The 9805-nt window shown below is 50.4% G+C and overlaps 1 long non-coding RNA gene across 1 annotated transcript in view; it reads right to left on the bottom strand.

Moving 5' to 3' along the window:
- Positions 1-3333: 3333 nt before the first annotated feature.
- LOC143437475 (uncharacterized) overlaps positions 3334-9805 on the bottom strand; it is a 29597-nt gene continuing 23125 nt past the window's right edge. The window contains exon 3 of the long non-coding RNA XR_013106928.1: positions 3334-4119. This is a non-coding gene — a long non-coding RNA (uncharacterized LOC143437475). The remainder of the gene's footprint in view (positions 4120-9805) is intronic.

Raw genomic sequence — 9805 nt, 5'->3', positions numbered from 1 at the left:
AGAGGAGTGAGTTGCCTGCCAGAAGAGGTGTGTGGAGGGACTGTACATGCACCTGGGAGCAATGGGGCTTAGCAGGAATCTAGCATGAGATAAGGAGTTCCCCAATTACCCCCAAATCCTGAGAAAATGGGTCTGGAGGGAAGAGGGAAACAGGCTTGTGGCCAAAACAAAGATACCAAGATGGCAGCTCTGGGGTCAGTGGTTCAAGAGGGAGATGAAGCTCTTATTTGTGTCGAAAGGGAGATGGAGATGTTGCCTAGATTGTCTGAGGAAATAAATGCCGCCCGGGGAAAAGCCCAAACTCCAAAGGACCAGTTCTTCTTTCCTCCTGATGGACCACCCTGATTTTTCTGTTTAGAGAGAAACTCTGTATTCCCACAGACTGGGCTCCCTTCGCTTCCTTGTCTAAGGCCTTTGCTGAAACTCTTTGTGAAAGGGGCTGAGTCTACAAAGTGCATGAAACACGTACTTGCTCCCTAGTCCCTGCCTCTCCATCAAAGAACTAGAACAGTATACATTGAAGCCCGCCGTGTCCAGCTGGAGAGACGGCTGGGTCGGTAAAGCAGTTGCGGAACAAGCATGGGGATGTGAGTTTGAAACCCCACCCCCACGTAACAATGCAGTGCACGAGTCTGAAACCCCGGATCAGGCAGAGGCGAGCAGATTCCTGCAGCACAGTCTAGCCGAATTGGTGAACTGAAGGTTTGGTGCGAGATCCTGTCTCAAAATAATGTACAGTGGCGGATCCCTGGCCCCCTGTGAGCATGCACCCGTGAGAACATGTGCACATGCTAAACATATGTGCACAAACACATAAAAGAGGGGAGTGGAAGGGAGAGAAGAAAAGGAGGGAGGGAGGGAAGGAGGGAGGGAGGGAGGGAAGGAGGGAGAAAATGGAGGAGACACACAGAAATATAAACAGACAGAGAGACCTGAGACTTCGTTTGTGTCCCTTCTGGATGTCACTGTCTCCAACTTCAGGTTCATTAATTACTCCCTTGATCTGAGAGGCCAGCACAGGTACCCACCAGCAACGTAAGCGGCACCCTGATGGAAACACACTCACGTCTGTTCTCCTGTGACTTCCTTTCTTCTCCAAAGAGTGTTCTGAGCCTTGTATGCACTGGAAACTCATACATATGCACTGTATTTAATGTGTTTCTCCCTGTGGGTTCTGTCCGACACCTGCTCCGGAACTCAGAGGCTCTGCCTCATCATTTCAGAGTTTATTTATTTGGATGTTGCTGGATTTGGAGGGAGGGGGGTGGAGGTGGACCTGCATCTCTCGAAGGATGTGTAGAGGGAAAATGTCCTGAGAAAAAACAAAGGACTGAGTCAAGGTGTGCCTCACAGCCAGACATGGGGAACACCTGGGTCCCCATCTGCTGAATAACACTTTATTCCTCTCCTTCCTCCTCCACCTCCTCTTCCTCCTCCACCTCCTCTTCCTCTGTCCTCTTCTTCCTCCTTTTTCTCCCCACATTCTCTTCCTCTTCCTTATCTTTATCAGCCCAGGCTCCTGATCTGCCCCCCTCCATCTGCCACATTCAGGGACTACAGCTGTGCCACCCTGCCCGGGGTAAATTTCCCAGGTCACACAGCAGTAAGTGACAGAGAGGTCCACAGGAGCCTTCCTGACCACTGGTCTTTCTGCACATTTTCAGTCTCCAAGTCCTTCCCTAGAATCCCCCAGTGAGGGGCTGGGGGCATGGCTCAGTGGTAGAGCCCCTGCCTAGAATCCCCCAGGGGGGGATGGGGGCATGGCTCAGTGGTAGAGCCCCTGCCTAGAATCCCTCAGTGAGGGGCTGGGGTGTAGCTCAGTGGTAGAGCACCTACCTAGAATCCCCCAGTGAGGGGCTGGGGGCATGGCTCAGTGGTAGAGCCCCTGTCTAGAATCCCCCAGTGAGGGGCTGGGGGTGTGGCTCAGTGGTAGAGCCCCTGTCTAGAATCCCCCAGTGAGGGGCTGGGGGTGTGGCTCAGTGGTAGAGCACCTGCCAAGACTCCCCAGTGAGAGGGATAGAAGCATGATTCAGTGGTAGAGCACCTGTGTAGCATGAGAAAGGCCTTAGATTCAGTCCCAGAAATACATATGTACGTATGTACATACATACATACATACATACATACATACATCATTCATACATGAAAATATTTCATCAGGGCAACTAAGTATGTCTGATCACAATGTTCAACCTCCACAAAGAAGCAAGCAAACAAACAAATGCAGTTTTGCTGCTTCCTTATGGTGTATACCCTCTGTGTTTCTTTCCTCTCTCCACCTCAGTTTCCCCATTTGCAGAATACAAGCTCTAGCACCCACATTCCGGGACAGAACTAAGGATTTCAAAGGGATCCCAGATTCTGATCCACTGTGCTGTTATTCCAGGCACATGCTAGAAAACCCCGTCTATTCCCAGGACAGCGGTGCTGAGCCTGTCATCGCGCTGAGGTCACCGCACTGAGCCATCCTGAGATAATTTAAGAGGTCTGAGCCAAGGAACTGTCCCCAGGAACAACTGCTATGTCCCTTCTATGGCCACAGGATAGATCAGCCTGCAGCTGGGCTGCAAGGACTCTCCAGGTGTTGCCACCAAAGATGCGCCTTGTACACGTTCGTTCTCTCTCTCTCTCTCTCTCTCTCTCTCTCTCTCTCTCTCTCTCTGCCCGCCACTCTAAAAAAATGACTCCCAGGCAAAGAAAGCAGACACTCTGGGCTATAAATATTTCAGGCAGAATGAACGTCCTTCCCGAGACCAGCTTGCAGTATATATTATTTATAAAACCATAACTTGAGTTGAAAGGTAGTGGGTGGAAAAAAATAGACAATCTCCAGTCAGATTCAATGGGAGGTGGGAGGGGAGAGATGAGTGACTGAGCCATACAAGGTCACCAGAGGTCATCTGGCCACACCCACCCTGGTTCCTGCTTTTTTCAAAGGTAGCTGGCTGGAGGGACAATGAATAAAGGCCCCGGATGTCAGCAAAGAGTCAAACAACCAAGATCAAGTTTGCTTCTCAGGACTCTTGTCAATGAGTCTTCCAACACACACTCCAAGTGGAGAGAACTAGGAATCCTGTGTGGGACGGTGTGTTGCCGTTTTCCTCAATAAGTGCACATTATTATTATTTTGTAGTATTTTATTGCCTTTTTATTTATTTTACATGCATGCCAGAGCACGTGATATGGAGGTCAGAGGACCACTCTCAGATGTCAGTGCGTTCTCTCTCTCTCTCTCTCTCTCTCTCTCTCTCTCTCTCTCTCTCTGTCTCTCTCTCCCTTTACTAAATTTGACCTAGGGATTAAACTTTTGTCACCAGCCTCCTCTCCCACCCTCTACCTTATTTTGTGAGATGGGTTTCTCACTGAACCTGGGACTCACCAGTTGCCTGAACCAGCTGGCCAGTAGGTGTCAGGAACTGTTCTGTCTCTCATCCCCACAACACTGGATTACAGGCACCAGATCAGACTTTTACATGGGTGCTTGGGATTTGAAGTCAGGCCTCATGTTTATGCAACCCCACTATACTGACCGAGCTGTCAGATCCCCGTAGCCCAAGAAAAGTAGTATTTCCTCCAGATACTTAGAGATGAGGATTTGCCATGGGGAAACAAGCTGGGAAGGCTGCCCCCAAGGCCACTGCATGGGCCCCCTGTTTCCACACCCTGCCCTCTAACCATTAAAACAAATAAGGAGAAAACACTGGATGAGTTCATTTGCTAAAATAGACCCAAATGAAATAGCTGATTACATTTTTCCCCAAAGGAAACTTGAGTTAATTTGGCCGGTGACTTGTTGCCAGGCTGCCAGTCCCAACACACACAGGAGGGGGGGGTGGAAACGGGAGGGAATCAACAGGGACCGGCACAGTCAGGCAGCTGTGTGTGACATCCCAGAGGTCACATTCCCAACTGTGAAATGGACAGATGACAATATACACTCAATGACACTCGCCTGCCAGCTGCCGTACATGCTCCGAGAGGCTTCCATTGCTTTCTGTCCAGAAATAAAGCTCAAGAGTCACACAGGCCATTGATGTCCACAGCTAATGCCTGAGGTGGGGCACACCTGGAATCCCAGCTGACGGTCGATCGTGTGAGGGTCATGAGTTCAAGGCCAGCCTGGAGGACACAGTGAGAGGCAAAACATGGAAAAAGAAAAGGAAAGAAGAAAGGAATGAGGTTGGAAAGAGAAGAAAAGAAAGACGGACAAAGAGGAAACAGGAGGGAGGGAAGGAGAAAAGAGGGAGAAGAGAGTGGGGACGATCTGGGGCTGCAGCTCACCTGGCACAGTGCTTGTCCAGCACACATGGAGCCCCAGGACTCACTCCCAGCCCTGCATAAGCCACGAGTGATAGAACATGCCTGTAACCTCATCAGTCCTGGTAGAGGCGGGAGGATCACAAGTTCAAGGTCATTTTTGACTCCACGGCACCTTGGAGACTTGCCAGCCTGGGCTACATTGAGACCCTGTCTCTAAACTGAATGAATGAATGAGTGTATGAGGGAGAGAAGAAGACAGAAGGGCTGTAGAAGCCAGGCTTGAGCGCCTTCAGTGCCTGTGGAGGTCACTACAGTGGAGTCAGATACATATGGTGGCCCCAATGGAATCTTCTAGGCTAATTCCTTCTGCCAGGAGTCAATGTGTCCCAGGAGGTCTCATCTGGCCTTAGGAATCATCTCACTTGCTTTGCAAGTGGGTCACCCATTACTGTTGAAGTCCCCTCTCCAATGTAGGCTCTACCCCAAACCCCAAGCAGATCCAAGGCCCCATCAGCCCCCACCTGCTGCCAAGATCCCATTTGAGCCCAGATCTACTTTCCCTTACAGCCCATCTCTCAGACACCCCATCCTCCAGAGGGAAGCTTCTTCCAGCAGCTGTCCCAGCTGGGCTCTGGTCCCTGCTGAGCCTCCCCTGTTTTCACATCCCCTCCTCTGCCCAATAAAACAAATAAGAAGGAAATACTAGACAAGTTAATTTGCTAAAATGGACCCAAATGAAATAGCTGATTACATTTTTCCCCAAAGGAAACTTGAGTTAATTTGGCCGGTGACTTGTGCCAGGCTGCCAGTCCCAACACACACATCCGAACAGGGCTCCTCCCAGGGCCAGTTGGCAGCTGCTCTGCCCCATGCAGGTCGCAGTCACCACCCAATGGGAGGTGAAGGTGGGGTGTGGAAGGCAGAAACGCCCTGAGGAAATACTGTTAGAGGTGCATACATGTCCTGCACTGAAAATGTGGGCATACACATGCGTGCACACATAGGCTTGCACAGACAAGCTCATAGTGCACACACCCAAACAAACACACGCTCACAAACACACTCATGCATGGGCACGCTCAGAGCATTCATTCATCCAAGTGTACACATCAAAGCATGCACACATCCACACGTGCACACGCCCCCACACAGTCATGCTTGCACACAATTTCAAATGTGCATGCCCAGAGCATGCACACCCTCAAATACAGACACACTCATGCATACATTGCAAGGATACACACACACACACACACAAGCACACACAAACTCATGAATACCACCCTCACGTTTGCACACATTCAAAGCACACAAACATGGACACATGCACCCTCATGCCCGTATACACAAGGCACGCACAAAAGAGCTATAGGCTTCCCATGCATGCATGCACACATCAGTGCACACTCCCCCAGAGCATGCACACACGAGCACATGTACTGCCCAGCACTCACATATACAAAGCATGTGCAGTCACACACGTGCATGTTTGCACACCCACATACATGCACGGGTCTGTTTCATAGCTGCACTCCAGCTGAGGGCACTTGGGAGACTGAGTCAATGGATGCATCTATAGACCGATGCTGCTGAAACCCATAAGTTACTCATTACTGGTGCTGGAGAGATATCTCAGTGGGTAAAGTGCTAGCCACAGAAGCGTGAAGACCAGAATTTGATCCCAGAACCCATGTAAAAAAGCCAAGTGTGGTAACATTCATTTCTAATCCCAGCCCTGGGAGCCAGGGGCAGGTGGACACATGCTGGCCAGCCAGCCCAGACAAATCCATGAACTGTGAGAGGCCAGTGAGAGACGCCGTCCCAAAAATAAGATAACATTCTGGGGAACAATACCTGAGGCTGACCCCACAAGGTTGTGACCCCACCTTTGCACATGAGCACCACACAAACACACACAACCAAACACCACAGGCATGCGTCCAGGCAAAACACTCAAACACATCCAATTAAATTTTGAGAAATTAAATATACATAATATTTTTTAAAATCTTAAAAAAGTAAAGTCCATATGGAACAGAAGCCACACAGACAGTGTCGTCTTCACGTCCCCCACCGCAGCATCTCACACCTACTTCCAAACTGACATCATGAAGCAGGGGAATCCTTCAAGTCCTCCCATCAAGAGGGGGACCTCAAATAAGTTTTCAGCCCTTCCTTGGATCCAGCTAGGCACCTGTGAGCCCAAGAAGGGATGCCAAGCACGAAAAGCAGGTGTCCCCCAAACCCACAAGCACAGGGGCTGCAGTCACGAACCTCTAGGGTAAGGTGCATTTACATCCACAGGCACGTAGTAAACAAAGATCCACAGGTGCACAACAGACACACACACACATGGCCACACATACACACACACTCACATAAAGACAGACACACTCACACATAGCTACACATACACACATACAGACACATACATTTAGACACACACTCACACACATGCCCACACATATACATGCACTCACATACAGACTTATGCACATACAGATGCACACATAGTCACAATACAGATACTCACATACAGACAGACAGACACACTCATACAAATAGACACACACACATAGATAGCAATTCATTCACACACCTACATGCACACAGATACATACCCCAAAGCCAGCATTCATTCACACAGAGTCACCCCTGTGCAGGGAAGCACAGTTACACACAATAGACAGACACACTCATACATTCGGACACCGAGGCATGCATGCACACACTAATACCCAAATTCACACACACAGACACCCTCCATGAGTTATTGCTGCTGCTGCTTCCTCCTCCTCCTCTTCTTCTTCTCCTTCTCCTCCTCCTCCTCTTCTTTTTCTTCTTCTTTCTTCTTCTTTTCTTCCTCCTCCTCCTCCTCCTCCTCCTCCTCCTCCTCCTCTTCCTCCTCCTCCTCTTCCTCCTCCTCCTCCTCCTCTTCCTCCTCCTCCTCTTCCTCCTCCTCCTCCTCCTCTTCCTCCTCCTCCTCCTCCTCCTCCTCCTCCTCCTCCTCCTTCTTCTTCTTCTTCTTCTTTCTATTTCTCCCCACATCTCATTTGTAATAGTCTCACATAGTCCAGGCTATCATTGAAATGATTATACAGCCAAGAATGGCTTTGAATTTCTGATTCTCCTGCCTCTGCCTCCTGGGTGTTGGGATTACAAATGTACACCAATATCTGGTTGCCCATGCTTTGTCTTAAAGGATATTCTGTACTAGGAAGTTAAGAAGAGAGCACCAAAACCCAGGTTGAGCCAAAAGCAAGCTAAGACTAAGGTCGGGGCTATGGCCAAAGTCTAGTTAGCACTCGCCACCGCTCCACCCACTTTGTCCTTATTTTGGCCTCTAAGTATCTGGAGCCACAGCCCAGGTAAGGGATCCCAGCTATCTCTTGCTGCTTTTTTTTGACGACCAAGAAACGGGAAGTTAGACCAGTTTTCACAAGCGCCACTAGGTGGCGCTCCTCTAACGAAGATCTGAATGGACCACACTGCCCGCTCAGCCAGACCAAGGCTGGCCTCCTCCCTGCAGATGTTCCCTCAACCTAAGACACAGTGCCCCAGGTCCTCAATCCCCGTGTGTCCCAGCCTCAGCTTCCATGTAAGGCCTGAGCCACCGTGGCCTCTACAGAGGCAGATAAATGGAAGAGGGGACAAGGTTAACTTATGACTGCTAACAACCAAGAAGTTCATAGACACTTGCCCCCCTAGTTTCTAGACGGGAACAGAGGCAGGGTCAGGACGGGGCTCACTGGCTCACTGATAGAGCCGCTCACCCAGTGAGGGGCTAGGAGCCTGGCTCGACAAGCAGAGCACCTGCAAAGCCCTGGATCCTTTTTGCAGCACAAAAAAATTAGTGAGTTAATTAAATTAAAAGTGCGATTGATACAACCAGGCATGGTGGCAGCTGGCGACTATAATCCTAGCACTTGGGAGGCTGAAGTGGGCAGAAATTGGATTTTAAGGGTAGCCTGAGCTTATGGTGAGATTAAAGTTCAGTAAGCAATAATGACTCAGTTTCCCTCTTTCAATTCCCCTGGGACAGCAGTCTGGCATCTACCTTTACCCTCTCGGTTTGGGGGCGACGGTTTCAAAGCCCACAGGGGGATGGGAAGACCCAGGGTCTCCACCAGGCCCAAAGTAAAGGGTCAGAAGCCCAGGTCCACCACTGTGCCAACCCCATCCAAGGGAGCAGTTTTAATTTACTGCTTCTCACCGTAGGACCCGTCCAGCATCCCTTCCTCCAGGAAGGTTTTCAGGACTGACTCCCAAGTAAAGGCTTCAGCGGGACCTTCTATAGTAGGAAGTCCTGGGCCACAAAGTACTGTGCCCTCAGGACGTCCCCTAGTCCTTAGCTTGGCCAGTTGTCAGTGACAGGCTCTGGGGCAAAGACTGAACCATGATAACTGGATCTTGGAAAAGCCTGTGACGTGTTGGACACATTCAGTTGACATCAGTCAACTGAGATTAGAAAGGCCTTTAGGGTAGGGGATGAAACCTACCCTAAGAGAGGTAGGTTTCATTTCATCTCATCTCATGAGGGGAACCTCACTGGCTCAGAGAGGTCAAGTGACTGATAGAACATCACACAGCAGAGACTACACACAGTGTGAGGTGGAGTGAAAGAAAGGGGAGGGGGAGGGAAAGAAGACTAAAATTATGAAAATACATATATGCACATATGTATTCATGCACACATACACTCCTTAGAATAGTCCAGATGGCACCTTTAGCATGTATCAAATGCTAACTTACCCCTGGGGATAGGCCCTATCTGTCACCCTGCCATGTTAGCTTTGAGTAACAGACAGACTGCAATGGCAGCAGTGATGAATGTCCCTGTGTGTGTAGAGGTCAGCGGAGCTGGGTCAGCAGGACCCGGTCAGGCTGGGTCAGCTCAGGCAGCCTCCTGATGCCCTGCAGGAGTCTGGAAATCCATGGGCTCAGGCTGAGAGTCCTAGGGCACAGGGCAGATTCAGAAGAAAACACCAGGAAGGCCCAGGGGCAGGAGTGAGTTCTGCACTGGCCTTAAGAGTCTCTGTCCTTGCCCCTGGGCAGCTCTGGGTCCTGCTTAGAGCTTCGTCCATACGAGGGTGGGCTGGCCTGGCTGAGCAGCAGAGTGGAGGGGCGGAGAGACATAAACAGAGAGGCCGCCTTCCCACTGTGAGGACCACCCAGGGTACACATCAGCTCCCTCCTCCTGCTCCCTCCCTTTTCCCCTTCCTTTCTTTTCTCAGTGCAGGGCACTAATCATTTACCAAGAGAGGCAGCATCTTCCTCCTCCTCACCCCACAAACCAGCCAGAACAGCCACAAAGCTAGCCAGCCCCCGAGGCCAGGCCCTCGGGTGCCAGGTTACCCAGCGTGTATCTCAAGACAGCTGACTTCTCTGCTCCCTTGCTCTCCTCTTCTTTCCCTTTAGAAGCCTGAAAAAGGCGCCTGTCCCAGCTGCCAACCACCTTGGCATCTGCCACATGGGTGTCTGGTGCCAAAGCATCCCTGGATGAGACAATATTTTAAGACTCTTCTTGAGCCAGGTGTGGTGGCAC

The sequence above is a fragment of the Arvicanthis niloticus genome, chromosome 24, assembly GCF_011762505.2.
Source record: "Arvicanthis niloticus isolate mArvNil1 chromosome 24, mArvNil1.pat.X, whole genome shotgun sequence".
NCBI classification, from domain to species: Eukaryota; Metazoa; Chordata; class Mammalia; order Rodentia; family Muridae; genus Arvicanthis; species Arvicanthis niloticus.
Note: the sequence above shows the minus strand (reverse complement) of the source record. Positions and strands in the feature narration are given on the sequence as shown.